The sequence below is a fragment of the Aphis gossypii genome, chromosome 1 (genome assembly GCF_020184175.1).
Source record: "Aphis gossypii isolate Hap1 chromosome 1, ASM2018417v2, whole genome shotgun sequence".
Lineage (NCBI taxonomy): Eukaryota > Metazoa > Arthropoda > Insecta > Hemiptera > Aphididae > Aphis > Aphis gossypii.
Genome location: NC_065530.1, coordinates 37979906 through 37995128, shown reverse-complemented (window position 1 = coordinate 37995128; position 15223 = coordinate 37979906).

Here is a 15223-nt window from a genome sequence, read left to right as displayed (position 1 = left end):
CATTCGTCCGTCTAAAAACCAGTGGTTATTATTGTATTATTATTACGCACTGCACTCAATTGATTCGTTTTTCGTGATCTAGAACGCCGCACACGCCATACGGTACATGACTTTATAATATGTATAACACCCATACTATACATTAGTGTGTATACGTCGTGACTTAACGCATAGTATATTATTATATTTTTTATAATATACATTCAGTATTTCAGTAGATACTAAATTATACACATACTGCAGAATTACGCCGTCGTCGATTAACGTACTTGTACAAAATACAATTATCGTAATGATTTAAATCGTATGCGCGACACCATATATGACTATACATATACTTGTATTATTAATATTGCTATACGTGTATACGCCATTGAGTACTGTATAGGAATCGCCTGGTGGAAAAACTGAGAAATACGGGTGAAAGGTCCGAAAAATTCACGAAAATGATCTAGGAAAATGGTTTGGTATCAAATAGGTAGATGTAGATCACTACTGTAGATACTCAAAACGATAAATTCATAAATTGTTTGTTATAGGTTTACAAATACTAAAACATTAGAATGTTTCAAGCAAAAAAAAAATAATAATAAACAATCAATAATTAGGTAGGAACACGTACCTAATAAATGTTTAATAACTTTCTGATATTGAGAATAGTTGAAAAAATAAACTTTGAATACTAAAATAAATGAGTAATTGATATAGTTTTGCGAAGCTTACAGCAAGAAAAAAACATTGTTTTTTTTAATGAATAAATATAAATATATAATAAATTTAAAATGCTATTTAATTTTAATTTTTTATTAATATTCCAAACTAAAAAATAAAAAAAGTATTAATTATATACTCGTAAGTAAAATTTATTAAAAATATAACAATTTTTATTACTTTTATTTATTACGCATGTATAATTTGTTAATAATAAATTGCGTGGAGCTGATACTGACACTGTAAATCACATTTTCAACTTTAAATAATACTATAACCGTAAATATTATAAGAGTAACTGACTTAGTAGAGGTGTAAAATATTATAATAAATAGAATATTGCTGAACTCCGGTCTGTACTCACAAGGATAAACATTAATGAAATATCCTCCTGTGTAATATAAAATATTTTATATTGTACATGCGATGGTAGTGGGATTATGCGTGAAACTGAATAATAATATACTTACCTAATAAAAAAATATATAATATTTTAACTATGTGAATGTTACATATAATTTCCGCCCCGTTCAAACGACGAGAACAGCTGAACGATATTAACGCGTGTTATACACACAAAAATCTGTCCTCGTTAAATCGTCTGTATCTCCACAGACGATTGTTGTAACGCTGTTTGACCTTATCTCGCGTACTGCAGGGGAGACGGCCGGTCATCTGCTGCCAGCTCGTAAAAGAGCGTACATCGTATTCTCACGAACTCTATTCATCCGAAAAAATGTTTCAAATTAATTTTTATCTCCTTCAAACGATTAGTGATAATTATTTATCCCAATTCGTCTTAACGAAAAACACAACATGACCGCCTAGCGTATCATATAATCTGTTTTTAATACTAAACAATTCCTCTTCAGTATACTATTAATGTCCGTATAGTTATTTATTCAAACATGAGGAGAGAGACATCCTTCCATATCATTATTGTTCTTCGATCATTGTGTAATTGTTTTAATTTTAATCCGCGGTAATAACACCTCGTCAATTCTCCGCTACAAAAAATTTAAATTGACCGTAAAAGTACTTGAGAAATAATACAAGGTCTCCGATCGTCAATTTGCCGGTAACACGAAAATGTTCGCTGCGGACAAGACTTTTTTAATTTCGATAAAATGTAATAATATTTGAAAAAAAATGGATTTCATTTTATATGAAAAAAAGGTTTCAATAAATCTAAAGGTCACGACTCCACCGCTCTCTCTAGACCATAAAAAAAGGATGAGGATGATAAACAAAAAAAATCGAAATCACTGTTTGGTTAGGACTTATATAACAGCGACGAGCCAGTTCCGATCGAAGGGCCCTTCAAAGATCAAAATATCTCGAGCCCTCCCGAGGGCGATAATAATATATTATTATTATAATAACCGTTGCATCGCCACCTCACGGCGTATAGATAGGTGTATGGGTATTCCAACTGTGACCGCGTTCTATCCTGCCGCTATCTCATCGTCGTCATAATCGTTCATTTTTAGCCCGTCGCCGCCGCCGGAACAACAACGCGCGTGCGAGCTTTGCGCGCAGACAGACGGACGCGCGCACCCCGCTCGTTCTTTATCTTTTCGGCGCAGTAACGAATTAATAATAATAATATAATACAATATATATATATATATACATATTAAACATACCTATATAACATTATGCTAATTGCGAACGACGTCGTTTGTCGTCCGACGCGCGGGCGGGTCTCGTCGTCCCCGATAGCGGCCGTTATCAGTCGCGGAGCGCCTGCAGCACGCGCACTTAGATATTATATTATGTATACATTTTGATGTGTATATTATATAATATTGTGTTATATGCAAACCAGATGCAGACATCGATTTTGCGATGCGTTAATAATATATCATATTTTAATAAATTATATATACATATACCCTCAGCGATTAATCCTGCAATATACCATACATATAAATATTAAAATATACGTATATTGTATACATATTAATATAATACACGTAAATGTTATATATACTCATTCACTATCTCATTGCAGGTCTAGTCCTGGCTATACCTAATTGTAAGTATTGAAATAAGTGTAGTGGTCGTTGTACTATATTTTTGAAATCAGGACTTATAAGATGATGATTATAATGTGTTTGTATTTTTATAATGCATATTTTAGTCTGCATAGGTATACAATGTACATAAACAAAATATATACGCCCAGCTACTATACACATCACCAGTCCAAATTCATGTATGTTTTTTCAAAAAAAAAAAAAAAAATGTTAACTCGATTATTACAATTGGTGTGTATCTATTAATTTTGTTGTAATTTTTATATTTTTGTACAATTCTATCGCTTCCGTTTTTGTTTTTTTCCGTTACTTGTTATGACGGGAAATGTATAGTTGTCTATTTGCACAAATATTAGGTTACGTAGTGGAAGCTGTTGTTGATTTATAATGTTTATGAATTTCTTCAGATATTCGTTCAATTTTAGATCATATTTTGTTCTAATGTACTGTGCCCTCTAATTTTAATTGGGACAGTAAGTTGTACATAGGCGAATACAAGTAATTATTTTTGTGAAGATAATCTTCGATACTTTTGATATATTATGCTTTTGAATATAGTGTTCATGTTTTTGATTTTCTTAATGAATTATATGTGAACAAGACGTCGATTTATTGATATAAACGCAATTTTATAAATTTCACTTGAATCAAAACTCAAAAGTCATTGTATACAATAATAACTCGTTCTGTATCGTGTAGCGATTAATGTCAAACGCATGTTCAGAAGGAAAAGTTAAACATTGTTTTCTGGGTAGTAGATAAAATATAATGTTTCGTTACACTGTTACCCCCCGTTTATAGGTATTATAAACTCATAATAATATACTGAATGTTCAGTGCATGTACCTATAGGTATGTGTACTCGTAATATTATAATATGCACTTGCGCACTGTGTACGGCGAAAAGTCTTTCCGAATCGTATGTGACGTGTCTGCAATACAATATAAAAAAAATTATAAAATGCACTATATAATAATAATTTATGGATCGAATTAATATGCAGTAAGTATAACGCTTCATGACAACAATAATAGGTATAAATGTATAATGTACCGGCGAAATCTAGTGCGCGCGGATGTCATATTATATTGTCGAACAATGCGGGAGACCGCACGCGAGCCCCGCAAAACCAGGAGGTCCTTGTAAGCCACGATGTCGTAATCGCCAATGCAGGATGTCTGATACGTAGTCACTATTTTATAATATGATATTTGTATGTTGCGACTGTTGTTCTACATTATTGTATTATTATACACTGTGGTCGATTCATCGTAGTTATGTGCAGTACACGAAACGATAATATATAGTTTACTACTATAGAAATAAATTATTATGTCGTTTTTGGATTTTCACGTTTTTTACTCTTGATTAGCATTACAATAATTTGGTACAAGTATACGATTTATAGACTATAGACATACACGTGATTTGCACACTCGACGGTCGGTAACGATAGCACAATATTAAAATTATTATTATTGTATAATATATTATTGTGTGTAGATGATTTAACCTAATTTTTTTTTACCATACATCAAACTATCAAAGCATGATGATCGAAATGATCGATTGCAGCCGTATAAAATATTATTTTATTCTTGAAACGCGCGCTGTTCAAATATAAATCGTTTTAATTATAGAAAAATTTAACAATGTAAAATCGTTGTTGCATAATCTGTTGAAATATATTGTAATATATTGCAATAAATGTGGGGCGCGTGGCCGCGCAGGCGAGCTTTATGTTCTATTTACAATAATATATTATACATTTATAATTGCTAGTCGTATATGATAACATAATAACGAGCAAATTTCGAGTATATACCGGGGCCTTATTTGTATAAGCGTGTGTGTGTTGGGGAAAGCGGGCGACATTTTAAACCTTTGAAAAGGTATAAATTCAATAATATAAAATATTTATTAAAAAAATTAAAATTAAGACTATATAATATATTATAATATAATAGATTATATAATATTCTTAAAATGTAGTTATGTATTACTTTGTTTTAACGTATAATATGTTTATTAAACAATTTATAGTTAGATAGTATAATTATCATACCTATGTGATGCATGTTTGACCAACAGTTTTAATATACATTATTATAACATTGTTCGTCTCAATATGCGACAACTTCTGTCTCCTAAGTCCTAACCCTATTGTCCCTATTCTATTTTCCACTCCTCGGTCGGGAATTTCGTGTACGATTAGGATTTGTCAGTTCGACACAACCGTATGTATATAATACATATTTATTATTATTATACATATAATAATACCATTGAGTATTTATATACTCAATGATATAGTACGAACCCAACGAAGTGTAATTTGTTTGTCATTGCCACTGCAGTGTCGCTATAAGTATTAAAATATACAATCACCAAAGACGCGGCGATTACCACGTGCACCGTTTAAGTCCAATAAAAATCGTTAATTGGTAAAACGGTGGGGTCCGATGGCGCCTGTCTAATCAACCGCGGGGAGACGGTCGTCGTCTGTGATTTAATACGCCCGATCGTTTTATTTATATATACTAAATTACTGCTACTGCTATTCACCTCCTTTCGGCCGTATCGTTGTTACGTTATTACTTATTAGTAATAACTAATAAATATAAAACGCAATTTTTTATTGTATACCGGGCACTATGTATAACCTACTTGTTAAAGCACTTGTTTAAGCTACTTGTTCGATTTAAACATGGCCTACGTTTGGTGGCAAGGAAAACAATTTTAATTTATGTTAGGATGATCGTTGTTGTATAGTATATAAGACGACGAAATATATGACTATAAGGTCGACGTGAAATCGATATAAATTATGACTTATTTGTTTACCGATTATATTCACTGTTATTTAAATATCTTATATTATTAATATATGATAATTTATATCTGCACATGAAATATTGCATGAAGTTCGTTGTAGTATATTTTTTTATTCCGACATGTTTATCACTTATTAAGTTGATTAACCGATAAATGTAATCATGATTAGATCAATGAGTTCTATGCATTTCCATAGTTGTTTTTCTATCGTATTATGTATTTTTCATATAATACATAATACAATTAATATAATTGACAATTATTAACTTATATTTAAATATATTATATATTAATATTTGATTAACGCGCTTGATTGACCTTAGAGTGTATTTTAATAGAGATCTATGAGGAAAAACAAATTAAACATTGCAGAACTCCAAGTCTCAAACGATTAATTGCACAAATGTACTATAATAGTATTGTAGTAGTTCGAAACAAGGACAAATTATGAAACAATAATAATATTGTATTTGTTTTTAAATGTATATCATAAATAGTATCATTCTATATTTAACTCTGTAAAACTATTTGGTATTTTATTAGATTACTATAAAAGTTATCACTATCAAATTATTTTAAATAATATATGTACCTATTATTAGGAACCAACAGATTTTAGTTAGAATCGGGTGAGATAATATGATACATTATTACGCATATATTATGTTATAACTAATTATACAACATTTCTATAGAAAGAGGTAGGTACCTGAATACAAAAGTCGATATCACTTTTATACTTTGACGTCAATAATATTATACGTTACAGTATCTAACGTATTATAGTACCTACTACGAAACGAGTTTATCGAAGGGTCCACGCAGAATTATTGGCCAAATTCGCCGAACGCGCGTAAAACAGAAGAAGACAACTTTTAATGGTCACCGCCCGTCCTGTTTGCTCTTCGTCCGCCAGCCGTTCCTCGTCCGACCGTCATTCGTCCCTCGACCGGGTCGGTCGTCCTCTTTCTTATTATTATTAATGTCATCATCGTCTTCATCACGGCGTGGTATAGCGTTCTGTACAAGGACAAATGTTACCGCGAGAGCTGAGCAACTTTCAATTACACACGAGCATCATCCCCTCGGCGCGAGTTTTAGCGAATTCGACCAGCTTTTGCGAGGGCGACGTCCGCGGTAATGATGATTGGGGGATAGCCACCGCCGGTCGGCGACCACAAATTAGACTCCACGGCCATTTATCGTTGTGTAAGGAATTCTCGAGGATTAATCACACGGATCCTCTATTTTCTCTCCCTCGACCGCCGCCGCCACCTTTAAGTTTATATTATATATACGTATATATACAACGAGAGGGGCGACCGAAGGCGAATAATGCTGGTAAGGGCTGCCTCGTATATTATATATTACTATTTACAAGTCCACAAGGAATGTGTCTGCTACGGCGATCCTATTATCATCGCGCAATAATTATTATTATGATGTCGTATCGTTTTTCTTGTACATAAACGATCAAGACGATCTCGTCGCGACGTTGGGTTCTTCGCAGAATAATAATTACAAATCGTTTTTAATCTGCTGCGATAATCGTGTGGTCGTGACGAGTATAGAACGACTCGACCGAATTCTCGGACCTCCAATCCGAGAAAGTAAAATACGTTCTCGAGCAAATATACCTATGTTCCAAGCTCTGCGGTCAAACATTTATCGAACGTGGAAAATGCCGTTTGTACAGGTGAAAACCTCGTCGAGTTGTTTGTTTAAAAACCATTTCGTACTTTCGCTTGAGTTATTTATGTACAAATAACACGGGATACTCTAGCTATATATTGCAATATCGTAGGCGTTGTCGCCATACAGAGTATAATATGTTATATACCGGTCGAACCAGACACTATCATAATATTATTATGCAGCAAAACGTACGGTCGTAGGTATATTGGGTTAGGTGTAAGACTTGACGGCGTGTTAAACAAATGCGACCTACTGCCGACTTCGTACATAATAGTAATAATATATTAACATGTAAGTTAGATCCAATACCGATCGGTCTGCAGGTCATTCTCGTGGCCCACTTGTGTGGGAGACCGATATTCACGTACAGACGGTAAGTTACCGCCGTGTGTCACGATCCATGTGCTAGAACGTACACGTGTAGATAATATCTTCATATGTGTTCTATATGCACACGGTATATATACGTAGAAAATAAAATTTATCCCGTCTTGTAAATTAACCGACCTTTGCCGAGCCGTGTAAAGAGGCACAGCTTATCATCACGTCAACGTAGGAAAAGAAACGGTCTGACGTGATGTATTATGATATACATACCTATACTATATCGAATAATATTATTATTGCCGTCGTTGTCGTCGATGCCGACGTTTTAGAACGATATGACTACTGATTAGCCGTGTGAAATCCAATTTTCTTTCCGGACGTCTCTTATAGCTGCTCTGTCGCGGCCGTTGTGAAATCTTCGTGACCCACCGCTATACCCGGCGGTGCGCACATTTTAATATCATTGCGTAACACGTGTCGCGTCTTATCTGGCGAGAATATTATAATATTATAACACAACGATAGTATAATATACGTATTATATAATGGTACGCAGATATCGCGCGTGAGGTTAAGCTGACTTGACCGTCGACAAACCCCTTATTTATAATATTATACATGTACAATGTATAACATCATCTTGTGTGGGCTTGGATATGGCTGGATGCGGAAATTAATTACCGATTTTTATTATGAGTACGCCGTACGGGCATTCATTATGTATGATATTATTATCGTCAACACATGCGAACGTAGTATTTGAAAACGTGCAGGGCATAACCCCAAACAGTAGGGGGCCGCCGCTACGATTATGTCTTATTAGAAAAAGAAAAAAAGAAAATATTATATATAACGACTGACCGGCCGGCCGGACCGGCAGTATCGACAAACGCCGAAACGTAATTTGTATTCAGACGACGTATGTCAAATTATCGTAGATAGTATATAATATATAGAATATTATTATAATTTATCATTAGGCGTATAAATAGGTCGCTGGACGTGATAACAAGCGTGATTATTATCATTATTATTAATAATAATAATACTGTTATGTTACGTTATATATTATACGATCGCCTCTATATAAGTAGGTGTACCTATCCGGCGGACGAGGATTATAATATTTAGTCGGGAAGACGTGTGAATTCTCACATCGTTTCAATACGCATATTATCGAGTCGTGTTTTATCGTATGTGTGCGACTATACATCATAAATAATATCGTATCATAATACAAAGATTAATTATAAACGTCCAATCGTCGACTGTTTTGCTTTTTCACAGTGCAATTTGTAACACGAAATATGGATTGAACTCTGCGGGAGACATCTGAGCTTTCGTCGCAATGTCGATGACTAATACGACATCGTAGAGTATACAGTCGATATTTCTCTGCTTAGTCGCATAGGTACAACAGGGTGATCGAAATAATCGATTTTATATAATATTACATCCCGTCAGATTTTTTGTTTTATCATTTTATATGTACCTATATTAAACAATACTAATATAATACATCATATATTATGTGAACTTTGTACTACAGTTTATACACGTTACACTTACTGTACAAAGGATATGGAGTGATTCGTTCAACAAAAGACGCACTTATTATTTAAAATATTATTAACATTTTTGAAAACATGTTTTTTTTACATAATTTTAAGTCTTATAAAAACAACATTTTTCTAAAGATAATTTTTTTATTAAGCGCTCTTACTTTTTAAATTTTTATTAATAACAGCCTGTATTTTTAATTCCTCACTACATATCAGAATATTTTGTGAAGTACTTTAATGTATAAACACTGATCTTTGGAGGAGTAGTTTATGGGGCGTAGTCACCTATAAAATTTATATAAATAACTATAAATACAATGACTAATTGTACGCAGGGGTACTCAGCAAAATTGGTTCACTTTACTCCGCTCATCAAAACTTTAAACTTAGTTTACTGAAATTCGATTTTCATAAAACACAATACTCCGAATAGTATTTTGAAGCTTTGGAATATGAAATTAAAAATGTGCATGTAGTTGAAAAATACTCTCGAAAGTCGTGTTTTGTAATTACTGCGTACTGCAGTAAGGTTATAGGAAAACACTTGCATTTTCTGAAATGATGCACGTGTCTTATATATTATAATAAATGGATCACCCCGTATACGACTACACAATGTAATATTATGTAGGTAAACTCGTGCACATTATATTATATATACTATAATATACTATTATATTATATACATATATATATATATATATATATAAATATACGCTCATACATAGCGTATATCATGCTGGAGGCTGTGCCGTATCGCATATAAGAGACGCGTCTCGGCGTTTAACAGGCGCTATATACGAACGAAGAACAATGGTAAAAAGAATTTTGTTAGCGCGACTTTAGCCGCGGGTCGTCCCGGGGGGGCACACAATATTGCATTATATATCGTATATATGCCTACAATACGATGCCGGCCGTCGGCGACGCACGTACGTTATAATATATATTATGTATATACCTATACTTATGTATTATCGTCGTACACGGGAGGCCACCGATATTTATATATATATATATATACCTATATATTGTTCCCAATATATAATATATTGTTGTTCTCGGCTCGGACGACCTCGTTAACCTTTTTGGCTTTTGCCTAGCTTTATACTTACAGGCGCTTTTTTTTCTCATTTGCATTGAATTGAAAAAAATTTCAAAAAAAAAACAACAACAACAAACGTAGTCCTCTTCTCTCTCCTCCTACGAAGCAGACTACCACGAACACCACCGGTTTCGTGACGAACGTTTTCGCAGACTTTACGTATATACGCCGTCTCACACCCGATTGTCTTTGCGTACTATATGACCGCGTGCGATGCAAATGAATATTATGGCATCATACTATTGCACATAACCGTTTCACCCTTATCAATTTTCTCGACGCGAATTCCACGGCACAATACTGTCTGTATAATATATTATAATTGAATAATTGATATGGAACTCGTTGCGTTCCGTTATGGTTTGTCACGGGTACATAACATATACTATATGTGGATACTATAATATTCTACTTGATAGGTTAATAAAACAAATATGTGTTGTGTTTGAAAGGTAATTCGAAAGTCCATAGTGTAATAAATGATCAATTTTTTTTCGGCTGTCTAATTACCTTTTTCGAAAGTGGCGTGCACGAGTTACTTCCGGAAATCCTCGTAGAACCCGCCATGTCTTAACTTACATCATTTAGAGAGGACTATTTGAACGTAAAGGTATTAAAACTTCAAAAGTACAAAAGTTTTCTGCGCAAACATATTAGACGATTAAGGGAATATATACCTACTCAATATAATAAACAATTTTCGTACGTATCACGATCCACGCTATAAATTACCTAAATGAGAATTGATTACAAATCGATGATAACAATTTGTGCAATTTGTTAGGTGTTTTTAATTTTTAATATATTTAAGTACCGTATATAGAATAAATGCATAACGTTGTAGTGGATGCTGTTATGCTCGATTCGTACCGCGGATCGAATGAAAGAAAAAGAAATTACACGACGTCGGGTTCCGTTGATTGACATACCTATATTATGTGCTGCTTATAAAAACGACAATACATTACCACCGTCACTTTCGCATAACAATATTACATGGCATACACGACAAGTTCGTGCTTGCAACCACGCTGCCCCGTCGTGCGTATACTTGATGTGGCTACGTTATATCGTTCGAGTGCACTGCATATTGCAGTTTGGGGTCGCGGCAGACAAGCCTGTTCTAACCAAATACTTACAATGGACCACGAGAAGTTGTAACTATTATTATCATAAGATCCTGCCGTTTTGTGTTTAGCGTCGTGGGATACCGTTTTTTTAAGCGTCGGGTGTGTTGAAAATGCTATTATATTATTCTCGCGAGAGTTCTAAGAAATGTCTAGATTATCGCCGTGACCGTAGATAATATACTTAATCAGATCCTTGTTTGTTATAGTCTCGCCACCAACCCGTATAAAATGTATCATCTCGCCACCAGGTGACCTAATAACGTCAGCAGTCTTTAATCCAAAACTTAAAATCGTGATGTTCATAATCAATATTTCACTTCATTTATACGATCTTACATGTAGTATAATCCTATCTCTACACAGTTTAGTATGTCATAGATTTAAGGAAAAAAAGTTATTACCTTATAATATTTGGAATTATATTTGATTATGTTTGAATTTAAAATCGTGTTAGTTTGTTTTAAATTTGTCATAAATATTGGATGCAATTGTAATTTAAATTTTAAAGTGTAAACCTAAATTACAAACAGTATTCGTTTATTTTAAAATACTACTACAAATTAATTTGAACGAGTTATTTCCTGCAATATTTAATACTGGCATTCAATTTTCACCACAAAAATTATTGTTATGACTTACAAAATGTATGATATTTATGAAACTTTAGAAAACTGTCTTCTTTTTTAAATGTAACTATGAAATATTAGTTGTTAAATATGCCACTATAAATTGTAAAAAATGTATTATAATAGTTATGTACCATTATTTGAAAGTTTTGTAACACTATAAGAAAAATAATGTAATATATAATGGACGATCATCTGGTGACGGGGTGATATATTTTATATGGTGCGTTGGCGGAGAGATAACAAACAAGTATCCTTAATTATTATAGATATGATATACATAGTTTACACCACATATAGATAACGAATGAAATTTTTTAGGTTCTATTAATATAATATGACGGTTGTTCATTACCTTTTTGGTATATAGGTATAGGATGATGTTTACAAACATAAATTATAAAAAAGTGGACAAGTAATAATGCAACTGATTGCCTGTGTTGAGTGTAATTCGTCATCGAGTGGGTCATAACAAGTGATGTGATAAATTTGAATTCAAAGATATAGATCATTATTATAATATACGATGAAAAACGATTCTAATCAAAAACGGCCTACTTTAGTTAAAAAATGGTTACAAATCAATTATTTTAATAACAATAGCTGTTCAATTTTAAAAAAATGTTCGTAATTTGTTTTGATTATTTTAACAATAAATGGGAAACGTCTACTTTTAACCTACTCCCCTTGTACCTAATTACAAACTAGATACAATTTTCTATCAAAAACCTTGCATGAAAAGCATTATTCTACTAGGAAAAGTATCTTCAGAATTTCAGACACAAAAAACATACCTACTTACATCATTGTAAAACCAATAGTTAAGTACATTCATTACTAAAAAAAAAATAAAATTCATAGTTTCAGACATTTTACTACTGTTTAATAAATTAAATAATTTCTAATTAGCGAAATTAGATGTATAATATTATTTTAATACTTTATAATATTACAAATAAATATTCATAATGTTGGTGCTCAATTTGTATGATTAAATAGGGGCTTTGATTGCGCATACTGAACTATGGTGTATCCAAGGATTTTGAAGTTTGTATATTATGTCTTCACTAGACTTTTAAATATCTCAACAGCTTACTGCTTATACTTTTTGATATGGGTATCGTTAATAGGTTAACCTTACCTTTAGGTACCTATATTGTTATTATAATCATTGAGTAATGGTTTATGTGTGTCATAACAATATTACAATCACATTGTTTTTGTATCTGTGTTGCTAATCTTATAAAATGCCTATTGACTATATTGATTGTATTATTATACAATATATGGATATATGTAACTCTAAAGTTCGTGATATTCGAACGCACAAGCAGTACGCGTATATGGATAATAACGAATTGTAATATTTATAGTAGGCGAATGGGTCAGAACCGCTATAGATTTCGTTTCTCGGTTGAAAAAAAAAAAGTTGTACCTATCTATAATCAATTTTAAAACGCGTACTATTATACTGAATTTATGAAAGCGATACCTACCACTGATCGGTAGTATCGTCTATTACCGGTTAAGTGCACTCCATAAGAGAATACCGGTTCTACGTGCAATACCTAACTACCTGAGTACGCATAATAAAAAACATTCAACGCCGATCGTATAGTAGCGCGTTTATCAGTAGGTACCCGTATTACTGTAATGTTTATGACTAATTTGACATTTAGATAAAAATATAAGCACAATAAAATGTTTGACCCACGTGTATAGAAAGGATTTAAAACGTTAGTGGCGGCATAACCCGAGACGGTTTGCGATAAGGTTAAACGGACGCTTTGTCTCATCCGAGTTTTATTCTAACAATAATAATAATGTATATTGGCTTTTATCTCGAAATGTGGCAAATGTGCGCACCGCTATTATAATAATAATATATATATATATAGGTACCAATTTATTCCGACCGTATTTTATAGATGTTTATTATTATTATATCGAGAATGTATTTTACGACTTGTATCGGAAGAAAATAGCATTAATGGCATGCGTAGGATGTAGCTATTATTATAGTGTTCAAAAAAAAAAAAAAATGTCAGATTGACCGTAACAAATGCATTTTGGTAACGTCTTATTATATTATGTATAACTGGTGCGCGGTGTCGACGGACTCCTCCTCTACTGGAAATAATGACCTCCGTAATGCAAAGAAACGTCAAAATTTCGATACAGATATTATTTATATATGTATATGTAATAACTGTGCGAAAATTATTATTGTTATTAACACATTGCATATATATATCACTAACACATTCATTTTTTATTATACATATATCGTACACAATATGACTTTGTGCACCTATACAATTTGATATCGATCGTACGCGCAATGCGTTACCGATATTTTTCTTCTTCTTCTGTATTTTTCGCGCTTCAGCTGCTTTTGTCGTTGTCCACGTGTGGGTCTCAATTACATGCGGTAGACGCTTGTGTGGTTGCGGGCAATAAAACACGTACGCACACATTGTCGCTAACGACAATTTGACAAACCATCGAGTGGGTGTGGTTTTTTTCGACGTTATTGTCGTCGTTTTCGGCACCCTCCTCGCCCGCGACCATATATTATATATATTATACACCGCATACCTTGCGTATACGGAATAAGAAAAAGTTTTGACCATTACTCGGTGACCAGAAAACGATTTATTATCATTTATATCGACGGACGTCTGGAGAAAAGCGAGTGTTTTGTATTATGTGTACGTTTCGTTTTACACGAGACCGATAGCTACTCGTATAATGTATAAAACTATACATTATAACGTTAAAATGTCGAAAGCTTGGTATATGTATCATATCACATAATTTAATACATGTGTACATTATATTTATGAGTGGGTTTGAGTGGATTTAATTTAACATTCTGAACGAGTCTGAAACTAAAAACGTATATTGGTCTTATAATGAACTTTAAGTATTTTGGTTTTGAAATGATCTTCCTCGTTTTAGGTGTGTGAGAAAATAGTACGAAAAGCTTTGATACAGATATTTCTCACTTATTTCCTCATTTAAATAATATATAAATATAGAAAAATATAATATATGTGTAGTATTGGTAATATAATACAAATTATTATTAAATACTTGGCTTATTTTCAAAAAGCTTTGTGATCAAATTATTATGATGTAATCAAATACTTTAGCGAGAAATCTATTTTATCAGATCTAGACTTTTTTTGG